This window comes from Drosophila sulfurigaster, chromosome X (assembly GCF_023558435.1).
Source record: "Drosophila sulfurigaster albostrigata strain 15112-1811.04 chromosome X, ASM2355843v2, whole genome shotgun sequence".
In the NCBI taxonomy this organism is placed as follows: Eukaryota; Metazoa; Arthropoda; class Insecta; order Diptera; family Drosophilidae; genus Drosophila; species Drosophila sulfurigaster.
In genome coordinates this window covers 6,044,452-6,066,966 of record NC_084885.1, presented here as the reverse complement: position 1 = coordinate 6,066,966, position 22,515 = coordinate 6,044,452, and the positions used below count along the sequence as shown (strand labels likewise).

General features: G+C 38.8%; 1 protein-coding gene across 1 annotated transcript in view; it reads right to left on the bottom strand.

The window, feature by feature from the left end:
* Positions 1-21,677, bottom strand: part of LOC133848725 (sex peptide receptor) — a 61,855-nt gene extending 40,178 nt beyond the window's left edge. The window contains exon 1 of the mRNA XM_062284387.1: positions 21,192-21,677. The gene's annotated coding sequence lies outside the window, so the exon portion shown is untranslated. The remainder of the gene's footprint in view (positions 1-21,191) is intronic.
* Between the last annotated feature and the right edge of the window lie 838 nt (positions 21,678-22,515).

The following is a 22,515-nucleotide window of genomic DNA, read 5'->3' as shown; positions in this document are numbered from 1 at the left end:
CAACTGCGCAATCCCGTTTTGACGCTGTGTTGCTAATTGCTAGAAGCTTTGGCCTGTTATTTCAGGGGCAATAAATATGCGCGACCCGCGCCCGCGCCCGCGACCCTTGCGCCTTGAATTGAGGGTCAATGCGAGAACATTTGGGCAAACATGCAACAAACAAAAAGCATCCAACAAGCAGAGCAATGCACTGGGAGTCGTTGCTATGACTTGTCGCTTGTCATGTTGCTTGTCACATGCGACGACATTAAGTTATAGCAGCAGCAGCCGCAGCAACAGCTGCTGGTTATGGTAAATGTTTGTCTTTGACTGAGAGCAAAGCCTAAACTTGCCCAACTAATACAAAATTAATGAGACTATGGCTATTAATCGCAGACTAATTGCTTTCAAATTGCTTAATTAAACATATACTGATTTGTATTCTCTAACTTAACTTGGCAGCATTTAATTAGCTTGTGTGCTTCATTAGTATTTCAGTAATTTAATCATGAATGCGATTTCGTAGATTTAGTTATTAAAATAATAAATCATAGTTTTAATTTTCATATCTTGTAATTATTTATAAAAATGTTGAATGAAAATAATGTTAGTCATATTGAAGAATCAACTTTATTTCTAATCTGAACTTATTCAGCAATTCATCAAGTATAAAAAATTCCTGCGCTTTCAATTTATAATTATCGCTTATAATTAATAATCGTCGATATTGATTATAAAAGTGATTCTCAGACACTTAGTCAAAATTCAGCAATTCATCAAGTATTAAAAGTATTCTACTATAAAGTGCAATCGATTAGTAATTAGCATACTCCGCTTATCGATAACTTTGCAAGTTAATAAATAAATTTGCTGGCATAATAAATGTTATGTGGCTTTTGGGAGAGACTCTGTTAATCAGATCTGAGTTTGTTGCGGCTTTCGCAGCTGTTCTCAACAGCTCTTGTGGCTCGTTCCCAATGGGATGCTCGTTTTTATACCCACTATCCATGGGGTAGAAGGGTATTATAACTTTTGTTTACGAGGCATTTCCGTCCCAATAAAGTTATTTTGTATGGGAAAAATCAATGTGGTGTATTTTGCACATATTGCATATTTTGAAAGTACTACTTTATCAATATACCAAATATAGCATTTGGTGGTTTTTTAGTATTTTTGTGTTGTTTGTATTATCAGTACATATTAAAATTAATACCGCAAAAATATTTTGAACTTTTGCATTGTATTAATTTGGATTTATAATATTTCAAAATTAATACTGTTTTGCTTTGATTTAAAATAATTAGCGAGTATCTCACAGTCAAGCACACTCGACTGTAGCTTTCTTACTTGTTTTTTTTTTTTTTTTTGGTTGCACATGAAGTTTGAATATTACTTGAGACTGGGCGAGCTGGACTTAAGCTTCAGCTCGTGCTTGTCCTTAACATGAAAGTAATTGCAGTCTCGTCTGTCTGTCTAAGTAGAAGACGCTGCAAAATATTGAGACTGGCAGCTGGACAGGCAGTCAGGCAGTCAACCAGTCAGTCAGTCAGTTAAATGGTGGGCGTGTACAGATATCTGGCTTGGATGACAACATATCCAGTCATCATGCTCAGCCTGCCAAAGACTATATTCGAGGTCCGGGTTCGAGTTGGAGTCAGGGTCCAGGGGTGTCTGTCTGTCTGTCTAAATCTGTGTGAGCTGAAGATTAATATGCAGACGCTGCGATTTGATGGGCAGTTCGGCAAACAGACAGGCGAGGCGCAACGACGTGGCAAGGGGCAAGGCTGACAAGTAAACAATTTCAAATGAAAGGATATTAGGCGCCTGCACGCGCACACACACAGAGTGAGACAGAGAGAAAGAGAGAGCAGGCAGATAGACAGGATATAGGCAAATGCATCCATCTCCTGTTGAGGGAGCTCGCATTAGCAACGTTTGACCAAACATTGCCTGGCATTTCGAATGTGTTAATAATACAATTTTATTTATCTGCCACACACGCGCATTTCTACCGGGGCACACGGTGCGTATGAAAATTGCGGCAACAACGAACTGAAAATTTACGATGCGTGTTACTTTCTAACCAGAAAAACAGAGACGTGGCGACTGCGTAGAGAGGTATGGAGGCGGGGGGATGTAAATTGTGTTAGCCTGTCTGACTAGGATTTTTGAAAAGGGTTTGACATTTAAAGCACACGTCCAGCACTTTGCTCTCTTCAGCTCTCCCATGACTAAGCAGCTGCTTAGGGCAGCAGAGCAGAGCAGATCAAAAATGGAAATGGAAGTGGTGTAGAGGGTGGGGGAGGGGCTAGGTCGTGGGGTCAGCGCTGTAGCAAAATGACAAAACGATGTCTAAACGAGCGTTGAACGAGCAGCAAAGAAATTGACCAACAAAAGAAATATAAAAATAAAATAAAACAAAAATGGTTTAAGTGTAGTTCGGCTGAGCAACGCAAAGGGACGACATGGCTGAGACGCGAAGGGAGAAAGGGGGGGGAGGCGACCCTTTAGTTGCTTGGTCAGTGCTCAACACGCAAACACACACACACACACACACACACACATATGAGCATCTGCATATGCATGAACAGCGCATAGAAAATTGGGCACTAAAATGCAAAAACGAACCTTTTTTTTCGTTTTCGTTTTCGTTTTTTTGAACAGCAAAATCATTGCACCGTGACCGAAAATACTTTGAGCATAAGCGAGGCAAAGCAACGCTACGATGTGCTCGGAATCTCAATGGATTTGGTGCCACTGTGCGCAACATCGCAAATCGCCAAATGGTTGGAGAGCGTGTTATACATTCATTACACACGCACAGCTCAAAAAAAAAAAAATAAAAGGAAAGAAAAAAGGTAAACGGCATCGTCGGCCTTTTGTTAAATGTCTCAATTGATGTAAAGACGACGACGCGTGCATACGGGGCGTATGCTTAATGTTTTATGTGCTCAGCAAAATGAAACGAAATGAAAGCAGGCCAAAGCAAGTGCACACAGAGCAAAGAAACAGAAAATAATACGCAAAGAGCAAATAGTCTCACAAATAATACACTTAATTTATTCATATTAAATGCGTGTGCAATCCCACTGTACCGCTTTTTCCACTGTTCCACTGTCACTCTTTGTCTCTGTCTCTCTCGCTCTCTCTTTCTAGACTTTTGTTCCTTTGAGCCGCTGTGGCAACTAATGCTGTTGCCTGCAATTACGAAATCAGGAATATTTTTGGGGGCATAAATTTATGGCTCCAAGATGCACACACACACACAAACACACACTTCTCTCCCCTGAATTCCCCTTGGGGCGTGTCCTTGTGTGTGTGTGTGTGAGCCCGTGTATCCTTGTGGGATAATTTATTTGTGTTGCTGCCATAACAATCAACATTTTTAGTTTCGGCATTTGCGAAAGGCTTTCGGTCACGCAAGCATCAATATGCCATAGGTAGATCTGTCTTTGTCCTTATCACCGAGTTTGCTGGTGTATGTGTGTGAGTCTCTCGGTGTGTGTGTGTGTGTGTGTGTGTGTGTGTTGAGGAGTGTGGCAAATGTGACAGGCCAAATTACACAAAAGCACAATTTTGAATTGAGCAATTTGTATCTGAGCTCCATTACCATCCACAGCTCAGTCTTTGCTACCCTTTCCCACCCCTCTCTTGCTCCTTCTCTCTATGCTCACCCCTTTTTACCCCTGTTCTACTACTCTCCCTCTGTGCACCATCGTTTATTTCGCAATAATGCCAATAATAACAATGGGCGCGCGTTTGTTTGTTTACCACTTGATAAATGAGATGCCAACTGGGTCGGTGGCAAGCCTCAACCCCAACCCCTAAATACAACCCCTCAACCCCTCAACCCCTTGTTCTACCCCTGGGATCGTAAGGTGTTAACTGTCATGGTCGCATCGGTATTTGTATTTATTCCTTCGCTCATTGTTCTCACTCTTGTTGCCGCTGCCGCTTGTTGTTTTCGACAGCGGCCTGCCTTTGATTAAGTTGTTGGGCGTGCCCCAGTTAGCATCTGCTTTGGCGTTGGCGTCAGCGTTGGCGTTGGCCAAAATGGGCGTTTTGGGCCCATTCAGGCCAGGCACACATATACTCGTTACACTTGGACCACTTACTTACACTTAAGACTCTCGAGCAGCCTTGAAGCACATGCAAAAAACATGAGCTGGGAAATCTCTGCGGCAGCCTCGAGTCAAAACGAACAAAGTAAAAACACAAAACTAAACAATTGCAAACAATCGCTTTGAGCCATTTCGCCGTTTTTGGATTAATGTGGCCAACTAACCCGCAAGATGAATGCCTCAAAAGATACATTTACCAATGAGGCTGAGACTGAGACTGAGACTGCGACTGAGGCCAAGCTACGCACACAAATCACTTTTTTGGTTGGTCACTTGCAAATTAACTTGTCTCGCCAAATAGAAGTCTCACTCCCAGTAAATTCAAACTTAATTGCATCGAGAGTCAATGGATGTATTATTTAAATGTTTGCCTGCATGTTGTGGCAAATAGTTCAAATAAAATCAGAGTGCATATTAATAACAAAATTGCTGTTAGCTAGTTTAATTCACTTTATATGGACAAAGTCAATTAGGCAACACAAACTAAACATCAATCAACAAGATTCAACAGTCAACAATGTTGACAGTAAACCTAAAGTTTTGTTAGCTAAACACTTATTTTAACGATCTGCCAAACAAACCAATTTCAGTTTGATTCAACTCTATATAAAAGTAGTTGCCAACTAACTGGCACTTAATGCTGATGGAAATAGCAGTTGCTGTGTAGAAATAAAATGGATTTAGTTGGAATTGCAAAGTAGTTCTGACAATCGGTAAATGTGCATCTGTTTGACACTGAACGAGAACTATAGAAATATAGAAAGTTAGAGCTTGTATTTGAGCTCTATTTTAAAGTAATTAAATTACATTAAAAATATTTATATAAAAAACCCATAATATTATAAATGAACAGACTTTTAATGGCACTAATAACTGCTAAATAAGTTATTGCAAATTATTATTAAAAAATAAAATTAATATAATGTGATAAATATTCGTTTCATATATTGAATACTTTGCAAGCTCATCTAACTAATAAGTTGGTAAATAAAAGAGTTATTCATAATATTTCAAATATAATATGTAGTTGACTTATCCATCTAATACTACATAATAATCACAAGTAATAAAAAAGTTTGAATTTTAAATATTGCACATATTCAAAGCATGTATCACACATTGAGCATACGCCTAGTTGGGCACCTTCGAGCGTAGCTGTGGGTCGAGCAGACTCAGCTGAAATGCTACACAGCTTGCTGACATGTTTTAGGATGTCGCTGACGCACATTTTATTGGCGGCCTATGGCCATCGTTGTTGCTGTTGTTGCTGTTGTTGTTGTCGTAGTTGTTATCGTTGCTGTTGTTGCTATTGTCGATTGTCAACGTGTCGCGTCATCAGTTTTACGCACCACTTGTTTCTCAGCCTCAACCCGTGTGTGTATGTATCTGTTTTGTTCTCTTCTGTTCTATATACGCACGACATTTTATGCCGTTGTTAGACACACCAGAAATTTACATATTTTTATGTTGTTCAATTTAACTAGAATTTGTTCAATTGCCGCCGTCAGCGAGAGCGCAAGCGAGCGCGAGCAATCGAAAGCGACAGTTAGCGGAGGGAGGAGGGAGAAGAGAGGAAGGGAGAAAGAGATGGAGACTGCGACAGCGACTGAGAGAATTTGCCAAATGGACTGCTTGATGTTATTGTTTTGCTGTGCTTGCTACAAACGAATCAATTGATTTTTAGTGCAGCACCAGCTTTGCCACATATTGTTGAAGGGATCCGACAATAGAGGAGAGAGGAGAGAGGAAAAAGGAAAAAGGCTGCCGCATACCTTTTGCCGCGAGAATGTTTTATAGACGCGTCTTTATCTTTGGCTGCCAATCAACTTGAATTGCTTTTTGTTGTTGGCACTTAAGTGGCGCACAGTTCTGCAGCTGCAACTTACAACTCGCAACTCGCAACTCGCAACTTGCAACCAGAGTTGCCACCGCTGTGCGCTGGTTGCACATTCATTTATTTGTTTGCCGCCCCAGTTGTTCGCTTTGTTGCTCTGGCTTGCAACTACTTTCCTTTAGTTAAGCTCCTGCTGATTCGGCCACACGCTCATTTAACAACGCTTGGCGTAATTTTTCAACTGGTTTGCCAGCCAAGAACTTCTCTGTTCACTGCAATTCGCCACAAGTTTTGCGCAGTGTTTCCTCCTCCTTCAATTGTTTTTCCTGCTCATTGTCGTTGTTTCCCCTGTTGAGTTGTCGTTGGGTGCTTGCTGCTCGTTGCTCGTTGCTAGCCAAGTAGTCGGCCACTTGTATTAGCGTAATTCCATCTGCTCATCTGGCTCATGTAACAGCTAAAATGCCATTTCAACCCCGAAGTCAGTTACAGTGATTGTGGTGCTGCTTCTACTGCTGAAGTTCATTAATTTTTATAGCGCAACTTGAATTCAAGTTAAGTCAACTTCAAAATGCGCACTCTAATGCAAATCTCAGGTCCGCTCTCGCTTTTTTCTCTTTTCTTTTCTCTTGTTGTTGCAACATAATAAAAAATTATTTTTCTGGAATTTTCATATTTATGTTTATTGTCTGTTTCACTCACTCTTACTTGTTTTCTCTCTCTCTCTCTCTCTCTCTTTTTTGTGTTCGTTGTCTGGGCTAAAATGTTGCGGCGCGTGTTTCCACTTGAACATTTTCTTTTCTTTTTCTCTGCTGTTGTTATACAAATGTAATGTGAGTGGCAATTGGAAACGAGACAGCGAGAGAGAGAGAGAGAGAGAGAAAACGTGTGAGAGAGCACGGCGAGTAAACAAAGTGAACAGGAAAATACCCAGAAAAACGCAATAAATTACTAAATATGCGAGTTACCTGCAGCGCGCTAACATTACGTATACGTAATGTATGCGTTTCACTGGACGCCCGGCTTAGTCAACACTTGCCAGTAAACTTGCAACAAGTTTTTGATAGGTAGATGGGTAGAGAGGGAGGGGAAACGAGTGCCATGGCTACCTGCAGGAGGTCTGCACAAAGTGCGGAGCATTTGAATGCAAATAATGGGGATAGGGATAACAATGAAATCTGCATGGCAGACAGCATGACTTTGCAGCAAGTTCAAAATACTTTTAATGGCACAATAGACATAGCATCCTATACTATGTATACTACATATATATTATAGTACATACATTTTGGGGGCCACTCGCACTTCTGTCAGAGGATGCCACAATTTAGCAGCAATAATGGCAACAATAAAATAGCAAACTGCAGCAGTGTGAATAAGGAAGCAACGAGAATATTGCCATTGTAACTCAGTATTTTGGTCATCAGCACTAAATTGAAAGCACAACAGCTGTGAGACAGTCCAATTACATTTTTAATGAATTTTCTAAAAACGGAATATGCATGAAATAAATATTCTTTCACTTATTCATGCTCTTCCACAAACTATTGCCTACTTTTCAGCTGGCAATGAATAGGTTACAAATTTACTTGTATTTAATTTACAGATTTTTAAATATTTATTTCATTGGATTACTGAAAGTTTGATTGCAATCAGTTAAAAATTTTTTATGGGGAACGACGACTTCTGCAATATAACAGTATATTGATAGTTTTCAGTATATTAATGTAACATAATATCGAAATACTAAATATAGCCATCGATATTTCAGTAACTTGCAGTGTATTAATTTTAAATGCATTAGTATACGGTATACCAAATATAGCTTTTGGCATATTTTAGTATTTTATTGAGTATATTAATTTGGTGCACTTTAAGAATAAAACCGACTTGCTTTACTTTTACTTACTCAAGCACACTCAACTGTAACTTTCTTACTTGCTTTATCTCTGATAAAATGGTACTGTTTGTCTAAACGGATTCATCACTTAATAAATTACATAAAACCAAAAACATACACACAGAAAATTCATATGCAAGTTTTACTCATCGTATAAAGAGAACATTCTGATTGTTGCCTTTCAAGCAAACGCAGGTCCAATGCATCGAATGCTGGCTATTGATTGCATTTGCTAATTCACAAAATTCTACGCAATTCTCTTTTCGTATTGATAACAATGGCAACACAAATACAAACTGCTGCTCACATTTTGCCCAAAGCGGAGCAAAGTAAACAAATATCAAATCTAAAAATTGATTAAACGCAGTTGATATAGTACCATTTTTTTTTGCGTTTTGGTTCTCCTTTTATATGCCACAACGTAATCATGTTATCGCCAACAATTGCCTGTGGTTGCTGTGCATAACGCAACAAGAAAAGAAGTGGAAAATTCTCTACTTTTTAGTTGCATTTTTTTTACTGCTGTTAAACGCGTTCTTCATGAAAAGAGTGTGAGAGAGAGAGAGAGAGGGCGAAAAAAATATACAAAATTGTTGCTAGTTTCACCTGCGACAGCGACACGCAACAAATGTCGCCCAATTGCAATAAAAGTAACAACAATAAACATGGCAGGCAGGCGGGCAGGCAAAGGATAACAGACAGCAGGACACGACAGCGAGAGATGGATAGAGAGACAAGATAGACAGAGAGACACAGACAACGAGACAGATAGATAGACAAGCTAAATTGAAGCTGGCTGCGCAAAAAAAAAAAACACACACACACACACAGCAAACGAATCACAGTCAGTCACAATGTGTATATTGTACATTGCGTATACGCCATGTGTGTAACTGTAACTGAGACCGAGTTTGCGTGTGTGTGTGTGTGTGTGTTATTCGCATGATATTCGCATTTTGTTGCCCTCGTTGTTGAATGCGACTCATATGCAAATTGAGGCATGGATGCTGCTGCTTTTAATAAGCCAGGCACATAACGTTTTACAATGCCCAATACAAAGTTATGCCGAGCGCAGAGGGCAACATCGAGACACTCACAGCAAAGACGCAGTTCAGCTCTCACATTATTCTCGCCTCCCTCTGGCAGTTATTTTTTTTTATATATTTGTCGAATAATTGTGGAAAATAATAATGTTTCAACTAATTGGCGTGGCTAATTGTCAGTCTTTGTGTGCAAAAGCAGGAGTGGTCGGCCACAGAAGGCAGGCAAAAGAATATAGAAATAAATAAAGTAAAAATAAGCCGAGAGAATGGCAAAACATTTTTACTGTTTTGGGGCTTGTCCCAGGGCTCACAACTACAAAAAATAATTGAAGCGCCAGCCTCATAAAACTTGCCCAACCTACACAGCAATTAATAGGACACTGTGTGTGCGAGAGTATTTGATGTTTGTTTCGCTTAAGCTGCTTGAAATTGTTGAGGCCATAATGCGAATGCGAATACGAATAGGAATACGAATACCCGCAATACTTATTATTTGCCTGCTAGGCAGGTACTCGAAATTTTTGTGTCTCATTTGTTGGAAACTTTTCCGCTGCTTTTCTTTGTTTACTGCATACTTTTTTTTTCTTTTTTATTTAATGCCTTGACAACGCTGATAAATCTGCCAAGTTGCAGTCACTCATTAAAATTCAAATGAATCACATTTTTGAAATGGACTCACGCACAGTCAGTCTGTGAACTGTTTTATCAGTTGCTGTCTGTCAGTCCGTCAACGTCTAGTTACCACTGTGAGAGATGGTCATAACTTTCATTATCAGCATTAAACATGATCATCGCTGGCATCATTATGAGCGCCATAAAGATCATCAACTATGTCTTAATCAAGGCGCAAAACTTGCAGCCGAAAGTTTTTATGCTTTATTATGTTTTAGTTACAGCTCTCACACACACACACGTTCGTACGCACACAAACACACACACACACACACACGAGTGAACGCTTAGAGTGTAACTCAGTTTTATGCGCAACTTAATAACTTTGATAAAAAGACAGAGAGGCAAGTTGAGCACCGAAGTTTATCAAAACAAATTAAAATGGCCGCCAGTGCAGCGCTCGGCACAAAATGCTGTGATAACTAACAAGTTGGGGCATTAACACATAACAAGCAGAGCAGAGCCAAGCTGAGCGCCTCGCTTCCTTTTATGTTTCAGAGGAGGAGGAGACTCATAAAAATGACAGACACCTGCACAAAATCAATGAAAGTTCGCCATGTCGCATATTACGTATACGCAGCGACAAGGCTACAAGGTCACATGGCATCCAGCGCGCGAGATAACGACAAGACAAAAGCATGACCAGAGGGGAAGGTGGAGGAGGTGGAACAAGCAAGGGGGCAGATGCTGCGAATGAAACTAATGTAAGTTGAGCTGCGCATAGGCTGGCTGGCTGGATGGTTGGCTGGCTGGCATAGGCGAACCGTTTTTGCCCGCTGCTAGTTTTTAATGAGTATTCATTACGCGTCGCGCGCGCGTCAAGGCGACAAAGCGACGGCCATGTGGCGTATACGTAATGTCTATATCCCTGTCTGTTCTTGATGTTGTTGCTGTTGCTGTTGCTGTTACTGCTGCTCTCGGGCTAGCAGCGGCTTTTGTTATTCATTTAAACGTGCCACTAAAACATCCAGCGAGCCGTGCGACAAATGTTTCACATACGCCCCATGTGCCAGCAGTCGCCAACGCCTGCAGTTAGGCAGGACAACGGAAAGAGAGATAGAGAGAGAGTGAGAGTGAGTGAAAAAGATTGCTTGCTTATTGTTTGTTGCCACTAAAAATGTGTTTAGTGCTGCCTGCTTGGGGTTAATCTACGTCTCTATCTCGCTCTCGCTCTCGCTCTCACTCTTTCTCTTTCTATCACTGCTATTCACATGCCTTGCAATCAGTTGATTACGTATCGTACAATACTTAAACCACCGACCTTGCTCTCAAATCAAAGTGCAATTAATTAAGCTGATATTTACATGTAACTATGGAACAAAATTGATGGCGCCTCAAGTCTTAAATCGTTAAAGCCGCACTAAGTCAGCGCTCTCTTTTCGGAATGGCATAAATCACATGCTTCTCGCAGCAAGCAGGCCAGCCACATCGTCAATAAATCAAGTCTGCTGACAAGCCATCAGCTCAGAGTGCAGAGTGCAGAAAGTGCAGAGTGCAGCGGCAAACAATTTGCTCCACTTGCCATGGCCAACAACAACAGCAACAACAAGAGCGATACATTCATATGACAATTTAATTAGTATTTATTTATGTGACAGCAGATAAACAATTTCTACTAGAGTAGTTGCGTAAGCTTTAAAGACATTATTTTATTATTTTAATTGTAGCACATTTCGCAAACATGAAACAAACATTTTTAGGGGACAATTTTTGGTAGGTGACGAAACAACTGTTGGGCGATAAAGTTACCGATAAAGGGTCGCAGCAACCGCAACAACAACAGCAGCAGAAGCAAAAGCAGAAGGTACTCGCAGTTCGAAACCCGAAAAAAACGAGACGAGACCAGCGGGAACACCAACAAAAAAATAAAGGGCGAGCGATGCGAGAAGCAAGCACTTTATTATATTTGATTTGTGTGTGCGTGCCCATCTGCATGGGCGTTTTTATGGGCGTGTGCCACGTCCGTCCAGCCAGCCAGCCGTCCTGCTGTCCAATCGTCAAACCTTCAGACAGCAGCGGTGGCAAAAAACGAACAACAACGAAAAAATGCGCATATCAATGTAAGCATAAACATGCATATATACTATATGATATATGATATATATACACCACGAGCTATGTTCCTTGTCTCCTCTTCTATGAGGTGTCAGTCAGTGTGCGTGTCTGTGTGCTGTTTGCATAATCAGTAAATTTGATTAAATAAATGATTAAATAAAATTGATTGATACGCTGGCGAACAACAACAGCAATGGCAACAGCAAGCAAAGAGCGTCACACAAAATACCCATTGTTATACCCTGTAGCAAAGCATCTACATACATATTTACTCGTATAAAGCTCTGCCCTAGAAAATGTTCAATTTATTGGCGCAATTGTTTTCCTCATATGCTATATATCTTAATTATTGATTATATATTTGGTGAGCGAATTGATTAATTCAATTGTTGATATCATTAATTTGTATAACGAGCTCACGTTGCGTATGCGTAATTTGGCAGCTGCAAATTAATAGAGCTGCACCTAAAATTATCAAAATATATATGTATATCTATGGGAAATTCTCTGGCACTATTTTAAGTGAAAAAACCACAAACTGAAACCATTTTGAAAACAAGTATAGGTTATTCTTATATGTAATTAGCTCTGGATTATTACTATATTTAGAGCTAAAATTGATTTTTGGAACCTTTTGAGTTTTACGATAAAATATATAAATTCGATTATTTTCTTTTCTTAAAACAGACAAATAATTCCAAGATCATTCTAAAAGTGCTTATCAAGAGCTATAAGATTCATCTTTACGTAAAATAAAAGAATCTTTTGGTATATGTTTTTTTCATTTAGAGACGCGAAAGTTTCTCCAGAGAATTTACAAAAAAAAAATATATATACAATATTGTATTATTATTGTGAAACTATTATAGAAACTAAAAATTTTTCTACAAACTATTTTGCTGAATTTTGAAATAGGAACTTGTCTAATTTTTTTAGAGCATAATTGAAGAATGCCCATAAAGTTCATACTTTATTTTTCGTTAGTTAAATGTGCATTTCGTCTGCAGCTCATTAATAAGTTTGCATTCAAATTGAATATTCTATTGACCTTTCCTTCAAGCCACCAAAAAGAGTTGTAATATAATTTCCGTCAATTCTCTAAACTTCCTAAATGTTTCCATAAATATTTACTATATTAAAATGAGTCTTTCATTTTCTCAATACAAAAAAAAATGTATTATTATCACAAGATATCTTGTAAATAAAGTATAAAGAAAATATCAATTTAAATAGTATTTTCTGCCCGTAGCTTTGAACTATAATGTTTATAATTATGCTTTGCATTTAATGGAGGCTGAAGGTCTTAGATGCTCTGTCCACAAATTAATAATTTTCAATGTCACTGCTAATTGTTTACCTTAATGATTATTCATCCCTTCAAGCTAATGAACTGCTCGAAGTTCTTTCGATGCTTGCTCTATTCTAAATATAAATGAAATTTCGCATTGTATAAACACACATGTCAATTGTGTGTGCACTCTCTCTCGCTCGCTCTCTGTGTATTTGATTGAGTTGCAACAATATTGAATTAAAACATATACACAAAAGGAGGCGAAACAGAGAGAGAAAAAGAGAGAGAGAGAGAGGGAAAGGGAGAGAAATTGTCTAATGATGTGTTAATTATGCGCACACAACAATTATGAATTATAAACGTTGTGCCGCTAGCAGCAAGCAGCTAGCTGCTAAGTGCTGTGCTGCACCTTCAGCTCTCTCTCTCTCCCGGCTGCTTTTGTCCTGAATGGTGTTTGAATGTAGACACGGCAGGTGTCCTAATTACGCACAGGTGTGGACTGGCTGCAAGCATAAACAAGCACGAGCAGACTGTAATTAATTGCAGACATTAGTCAACAGCTTCACAACTAAATTCCAAAAACAACAAAAATACTATATATATATATATTTTTATACAGATTTCTAGCAACGCGATTGCGTTGGATCCAATTTCAGTTTTGTTTTGCGCTGCAGACGTATCAATTAATATTTAAATACCTGGCCATTTCGAATGCCAACAAAAGACTCACAAAAGAAAGACAAAAGAAGCTGCTGTAAATCAATGCAAATCAATTCAGATCTCTTTGCAAGATTATTTTGCGCACATTTGCATAATCATTGACAAATGTAACGAAATATTTGCATTTGTAATTCCATTCCATTCGATGCTATACCATAATATGTACATATTTGTCAGCATACACTTTTGCCACACGTGAGCCAAGTTTTGCGTTCCATATTTTCCGGCTTTTCTCTGTTTGTCCTTCGTGAACCTGAGCAGCGGAAATTGCAATCGCATGTGCAAATGTGAAGGGGAAATGCTCACAAAAGACAAAGCCAAAAGTGCTGTTCAATATGTTCAATCCATATGCGAACTCAATTCAAACGAAATCAACAAGTTTGTGTTCAAAAATCCTCTTCAATTTAGAGAAACATTTATATATTTTGCTGAAGGTCAGCAAAATGAACAGTTAACGCATAAATTTGGCATTACTAATTTAAGCAATACTACTAAATTAAATAATGTAAAAAAGCAGCTTTTTTCATTGTTGAATAAATTAATTCACTTTTATTAAATTTAGTGATGGAAATTGGAATTACTAACATCACTATTCAAATTAGTAAAATTTACATTTTTGTTTTATTTTTATTTACACGAGAAGTAAGTAGTCATAATAATAATAAATTATATTATCTGCTTAACTTATCTATCTAATTTGATTATTATTAAATACACTTTTTATACAAGTCGCAAAAGTTATTTTAGAAATACTTTTGAATGGAAAACACAGAAAATAAAGACAATCTGATATATTTTGCACTATATGGTATATCTTGAATTCGTTTATTATTATTACATATTCGTATATTTTTAGTATGTTTGTGGTATATTCATTTTAAATATTTTTAAATAAATAAAACATTGTTTTCCTTTCATTCAAAACGAGTATCGCATAGTCAAGCACACTCGACTATAGCTTTCTGACCTGTTAAGTTCACTTTTGCTAAATCGAACTTTTCGTTTTGTAATTTAGATAATAATGTTATCAATATAGTTGGAGAATCTTATACAGAAATATAAGCAGTCCAAGTGAAGACAGTAAGTTTCAAAGTTCATTAATTAAACTTCTTAAACTCGGAGAATAAAACACTAGACTAAACTAATGAATATACAAATGATATCGAACAAGAAATTGCAACTCGTTGCCTACGGACAACATTGGTCCCAAAAGGGTTAAAGAGACCTTTGCAATCTGATGATCGCTGATAGCTTCAGCCCACAACTGTCTTCAATACTTCACAGTTTCAAGCACAAACTTCGTGTACACACACACACGCAAGAGCAGCAGCAATCAACGCTCGACAGCTTGTTAACATTGCTGTGGTTAGAGTTGCTTGAGAGGCAACATATTTTTGGATATCTTGGATTACTGAAATACTTTGTCTGCCGCACAGGTTGCCGGTTGCCGGTTACCGTACTTGACGATGCTGTTTAGAAGTTTCAGCAATTGCGTCTTCAAAATGTCGCCACGCCGAAAAGTGTGCTATGTTTTCTTTGGTTTGTAGTTTGGCTCGACGACACGAGAGTGACAGAACCGCAGGCGGCTCTCCCTTGTGTGTGTTTGCGTGTGCGGCAACCTGTTGCAAGCACAGACCTCAGACCGCAGTGACTAAAGCTGAGACTGAAACTGAAACAGAGACTGCGTAGCAAGGGACAACTGTTAAAGAGAGAGAGCGACTGAAATCCTTTCATTGTTTGCTCAATATTTCAGCGGCAGTCGCTGCTGGTTTCGCTTGTCACTTGCCACTTGCCACTTGCCGCATGCCGCATGCTGCAATGTTGTTCAAGGCTCGCTGTGCTGCTGGCATCAAAGGCAAAATACTTGCTACGCTTTTTTTAGCTGCTTTCTTTTCATTATTACGTGGAGCGCAAGGCGACACGCAGCGAGAAGCGAGCCACGTGCAACAGGGACGCATTAGCGCTGCAACATTGTCCTCTTTCTCGTCCTCGTCCTCGTCGTCGTCGTCCTCGTCGCCTGCCTTGTGATTATTGTTGTGTCCGTAATTGCCTCACGCCGCCTGAATACATTTACATAAGTTGCCATCACAAGGTACGAGCTCGCTTTCCTTTCGCCTCTCACATCGCTCATTTGTTATCTTTTCATTTTTGTCAGCAGATGTCAACGAACTGCGGAGCATCAGCAGCAGCAGCTCGATTGGACGCTTCCTCGCTGTCACGCTCCTTTGGCTTCCCTTTCCACTTTCCCCTTCCCCTTCCCCATTCTCTGGCACGCCTCTTTTTCAGTCGCTTTGAACACAGCCTGCTTCCTGTGCCACAGCGACACTAAATCTAAATTCAATATGTTGTCGATTTAACATATTTCTCTGTATGTGTGTGTGTGTTTTCTTTGCTGCTCCTTCTGTCTCCCCTTCCCCCTCCCCTTCTCACGCCACTTCTGCTTTCTTTCATTCCATTTTTTTGCGCCTGTCGTCGTGAGAGAGTAAACAAAGTGTTGTGCCAATATTGACAGAGCCCACGGGCTGCGCTTACGTCTACGACGACTACGTCATTGGGCATCCGAAACCGAAACCGAAATCGTAACCGAAACCGAAACCGAAACCGAAACCAGAACCGAAATCAGTATCGAGAACCTAGAACGTAGAGGGACTCACACCTCTGGCCAATCACTGGCCATCATCATCGGTGGCATCACAATGAAATTATTGAAATGAAATATATTTCGTCTGTTTGTTGTGGTGTCGAATTTGGGCGATTATATTACCCAAGGACAGCTGTGGACTACGCTTCGCTCTCTGGACTCTGGACTCTCAACTCTCTGGACTTGAAGGCGACGTTACCAGAAACGAATCCAAATGTTTAACAATCGCAATCTGAGCATTGTCATCCGATAGGCGATGGCCCATTGAACGCATCTCTCACTCCCGCATTTCGTTTGCTATTCATGTTGTTGGCGCTGTGTCCATATGCCAAATGCTAAACAATAAATATAATTAGAGTCCCTAGACCAAACTGAACTGACCTTAACTTCAGCTGGGACTTTGATAATGCCCAAAATTGTTGCGACAAAACCAAATGTTATTTTTCTCTCTGTCCGCTATTTATATCTCTGACGCATCTGTTTTTCACATTTGCAAATTTTCAATATCTTTCCTGGAAATCGATCTAGATTTTGTCACTTTTTTATGTATGTTTGTTCTTTGTATTTTTCTTTCTATCTATCTTATTATTTCTTGCTATATTTTTGCATTCGCCTAACAGCTTTTTTATTCAATATCTTAATTCTCTCCACGTTATTCTCATTACATCTCTTTTTTAGTTCAGACTTTATAGTCAAACCAAATAAAATTCCTATCTTTTACCAGACATTTTATGGATTTTAAATTATACAAATATTGGAATTTACGAAGTGAACATTCATCTAATTTAAATTCTAGCAAAAATTTGCAAAGAATTTAATAAAATTATGCAGCATTCACAAAAACTCAAAGTGGGAGAATCCTTGTAAAAATATTTCAATGTCTAGCAGCTTAAATCTGATTGAACTAATTTGTAAAACCAAAAAAAAAATCTTTATCGACACACTTCTATTAAACATTTTTGATTTCACAAAAATAAATAAATAAATATTCCAACATTTATAAAACAAATTGTTGGCAATGTTAAATCTATAAATTTTGTTGCTAGCAACAATCAGAAATATTCAACATTTTACTGCTGTTTTTATTGAAATTATTTTGCAGCTTTGTTGTTTGTTGTTTTTAGTGAACTTCGAGCATCGAGTTTTTCTATCGGATGAAGAACCAGAAAGTTTTGAGCCTAACTCAAATGTGTGCTTAGCACTCAATCAACACCAAGTTTTTGTGCTTGGCATTAAAAAGCCAGTGGCTAAATAATAATTTCTTTGTTTAAGCCGCCAACAACAGAAGTAGCAACAGCGCCAAAGCATGGCAAACAACAAAAACAACAATGGGCTTGGTCAAGTTGTAAAGCATTTAAAAAATTAATTGCAACCTTTTCGCGAGAGGGCAACACTGGTTGATAAACCTTTCAGCACGCGGCGTTAAGTTTGTGTTTTTTTTTTGTGTTTTTGCCTCACTCAAAGGCTTTCTCTTTCGCCCAGGTGGCTGACCAGAGCAGAGCAGAGAAGAGCAGGGAAGAGCAGGGAAGAGGAGAGGAATATGACTGGGCAACCTCTGCTAAAAGTCATTAAAATCATGATTAGCAGGCAGCCACAGGTGCTATTAAACACAACCCGGCAACAACAAAAAGAGCAGCAAAGAGAGAAAAAAAAGGCAACACATTGGGGCTCAGACATGGCCCGTGTTGGATTCGTAGTGAAGAAGAAAAATAAAAATGGCCAAGAGCAAATAAGCCAACTGACCGCAAACAAGCAACAAAAGTTATGACTGCCAAAACGTTGCGAGACGCGGACAGAGGTGGAGGCGGTGGCGGGGGCGGGGGCGGTGTCGAACGTTATTTCATCTTAATGTTTTTCTTTCAATAATTCGCGCATGAAACTCGCAGCGCAGTTCGACAGACGACACCAAAGTGAATAGCTGGCTGGGTGAAGGAAAGAGAAGGGAGGGGGAAAGGACCACAAGGTCAACGGCAATGCGGCTGTTTGGCAAGGGTTACGCTGGGTTATGGTTACGGTTACGGTTACGGTTTGCTCAGCCTCAGCTTTTGGCTGCTTGGGTTAGGTTTGACTTTGGCTTTCGCTTTGGCTTTGGCTTTAACTTTAACTTTGGCTTTGCCTTTGCCACTGTTTCAGTTTACGGTTTCGCTCTTTTGTGCAGCCGCAAAAAACTTGCAAAATGTTTGCCAAACGCAAAACGCTTTTATTTTCTTTTGTACTGTTTGCTTTGCCCTAGGTCAAAAGTCAAATATCTTAAAGCTTAACGAATTTAGTCAGCATGTGTCATTTACAGGGTATCTATGCGCTGGCATATAACATACGTTCGCAGATGTAATGTGACTAACTTTTTGGCCGCTGCGGCAAGCTGTCAAAGGTCCTGGCGTAGCAGTTTAATGCCTGCTGCCTGGTTCATTAATGTTAATGACCATATTGATTTATATGTGCGGCACGTGTGTGCCACTGGACTCAACTCAACTCGACTCGAGTCGACTCGACTCGACTCGACTCATGTGGCAGCTGAGCTCCGAATCGAGTTTAGCATTCGACTGCCTTGAATTGAATTCCTCGACTCTCGGGCATCGAGTTAATATTTACCACATGCGGCACATACAACATACTACATACTACATCATGCGGCATGCGGCATGCGGCATGCTGCAACGCATTTAACTAAATGCAATTACAAATTACAACTTAATCGCATTTCGCTTCTAATTTGTTCGCTCGCACTCTCTCCGCCTCACTCACTTGGCCCACATAATTGCCAGTTGTCGACTCGACTGGAAAATCGATGCTCGAATGAGCGACAGGGCAGCAGAAAAGTTCCATCTACCATTTACCATCTACCATCTCCCATCTACATAACTGCTGCCACAAGTATCTCGGACGGAAGCTGGACAGAGCAGCCGCCCGTCTTATGGAGCGCACACACTTTCGACAGTTTTACAGTCTACAACATGACGCGCAAAGCCCTGGACTAAAATAGCAAACGCAAAAGCTGCTGACCGCATCTACGAGACACTCGCATACACTACACATTAACTTGAAGGCGCGCTTAGGACTATGCGTAAATCGAACGCTCAAAAGTATGCTACATTATTGCAAACATTTCTTTAGGCTAATTTAAGTTGAAGTAATTATTATTAATTATATTTACAACAGATTACAGATTAGGTTGTCACAATATTAACGATATTTTTTTTTAATAATTAATAATTATTTTTAATATGCAAAATAAAAATAAAACTTATATGAAAATTAAAGGAAATTTAAGTTGTAACAAAGTTCAAATAAATTTGGCCTTAATGAGATTTTCCTAAAATGTTTTGTTATGATACTTTATTGCTAATACTGATTCAATTGCTTAGTAAACTATGAGAAAATAAAAAATATATAGAGTAGATTCAGAAATTGATTCAAATATTCACATGGTAAGCGCGCATCTAGATAAATATTTATTATATACCTTTCCACAAATTCATTGTGAAACATTTAATTCAATTTTATAATTTCTAAATAATATTTAATGTTCTACTTTTTATTTTCCTAAAAAAAAGTGCTTGCGAATATATGCATTACATAAAAATATTGAATTTAATTTGAGAAGTCGTAAAATGTACGTATTTTCCTAAAGTATATTTCCAAATAATCGTAAAAAAAACGTTTAAATAGTTTTTCACTTTAATTTTTTTGAAACTACTTTTCTTTACTTAAGTCCTTTTTCGAAAACATTAAAAGTGACATAATTTAATACGAAATGTAATTAAGAATTATATTAATTTTTGGTAAGTAACATTTTTGCAGTTTATTTATGAATATTTGAGCATTAAATATAATATTATATATTATTTATGTACGTTAAAGAATAAAATAATATACTTTGGAAAAAAATTATACAACAGAAAAATGATCTGCCTTATATTTAAAAATATTTTCATAAAAAAATAAACATGAACATTTAAAAATGAATTTAATTGAAATGAAACTAGAATTTTTTGAGACGAATGAAATGGCTTAGTTAATGTGCTTGGAGCAAGAAATAAACCAGCTGCCTGACAAGTTTGTAACTTTAGTTTTTATTTTTCTCACAAAAGGAACGGAAATTTTCTTTTCTTCTGTTTTCCTTTTTTTGTATTTTTTTTTTTTTTTTTGTAATATTTTCCTTCTTGCATTTTAGTTTGGGCTCTTGTTCTTGTGCGACTTTTAACTTGTTATGCTGCGGCAAGAAAAAGCGGGAATGGGGTAAGGAAACAATGTTAGGAGGGGGTTGCATAAACAGAAAGATGGCTCAAACTATACGCGGGTCTTGCTGCAAGTTGCAACTTGCTCAAGGCCACCAAGTGCAGAGAGGCATGTAAGCCAACTACGAGTTATGCTAGCATTTGCCAGTTACCAATTCCCAGTTACCGGATCACTTGCAATCTGCATAAATTCTCAGCATTTTCTTAGTATCGCTCTAAATGCCAAATATGTGGCCAGCTGTGCTCCTTTTCAACTGAACTCTCTCTGGCCGGAATCAATGACAGATTCCTTAATATTTCAGGCCACAAAGCATAATTGTATGCGGTAAATGGCTTTTCCTGCTCCGGCTTCAGATTCAGCCTATTTTGAGGAAGGACTGCTGAAAAGCAGTTGCCAATTGAGAACTGTAGCATTGTAATAAATAGCATTAATTTAAGATGATTTACTTGCTTACTTCGATTCAATTGAGGGAAGGGGAGTGAAGCGGATGGCCATACAATTCAATTTTGTGTGATTTTGTAAGAATGTTACAATGTTTGCGCTTTTGTCTTTTGGCCCCGCTGGCAACAAACAATAAATTCTTTGCCCATTGTTTGGCCCCCCAAATGTCAGAGCCGACAATGTGCCTTACGAAACTTTGCCGAAAAGTCGGCAAAAGTCTTCGAACATTTATTCATAGACAATTTGCAATGCATTTACCTGAACGTCCTGTTTTGCTCCGCCAAATTGCCGCAAAATCACTTTTCTCATTCACTTTGGCACTGAAGAAAAATTCCAAAAAAAAACTTACTTAAAAACAAAAAAACTAAAAAAAAAGAATTCTTGAAGTATTGTTTGCTTTTTTAAGTTTTTCTATTTAGTTTACGTTTTTTTTTTTTTTTTGGGGTTGTTGATGTTAGTTTTAAAGATTTTGGGCACTTGGCCAAATATTTTAATATTTACAAAATTATATTTGTTTCAGTTTATTTATTTAAACTCAACACAATTTTCGACTCGATTTTAGTTTTGGTTTCGACTGTTTTTTGGCTCGCTTCTGGCTGTGACTGCTCGCCTTAAAAAACCCGCAACGACTGAATCAAAACAAACAAATTTCTTTGGTTATATTTGAAAAAGTTTCCTCTATGCGCGTCGCGACGTTTTCTGCCTGCGAATGCTGCTTTGCTTCAGCTGCTGCTGCTGCTGCCTTTGCCTTTGCTGCTTTTACTGTTTACTGCTGCTGCTTCTACTGTTCCCAGCGTTCGTGTTATCCGGCACAGTTTTATCCGCATTATCCGCCAGTAGCAGCTTTATCCGCGCGTCTGCGCGTTCTCTGCCATTCAACTGTTGTTTACATGTCCCCTTCATACAAAGCGATTGCCTGCTGCTGTTGTTGTTGTTATTTTTGCTGTCGCTGTTGTTATTGTTATTGTTATTGCTGCTGCTTCAACTGCTTAAACGTTTTTTATATAAATTTAGCTATGCTGTGTGCTATGCTTTTGTTTTGCACAACAGCCAAACAAAACACGTCAGCCATCAGCCATCAGCCACAGCATCAGCCACAGCCACAGCAACGACAATAGCAACAACAACGGCATTTACATCAGCATCAGCATCAGCAACATCAACATCTGGTCTCTTGCTTTGCGGCTTCACTCAGCTGTTGCTGCTGCTGCCCTTTCACCCCTGGCATCCTCACACCCTTGTCTTGACTGCTGCTCCGGGTTCTTGCCTCTTGTTGTTATTGCTGTTGTGGGCATCACAGCAACGTCGTCGACCTGCAGCTTGTGTTGCTTTCGCTTAGGTGTTTGACACTTTTCCGCAAGATCCACAATAAACTCATTCACTCGGTACAATAAAAACAAAATAATAACACTAACTCGGCTAGCAGAAGCTCCAATGCTCTATTCCATTCAGAAAAGCTACAAACTAGGAAACCAACAATGCTGTTACAGTTAAGAAAAATGTTTACTTGTCAGTAAAAATAATAATAATAATAATAATAATACTTGACATAAATCGGAGTACCCAAAAAAGTTACTTAAAT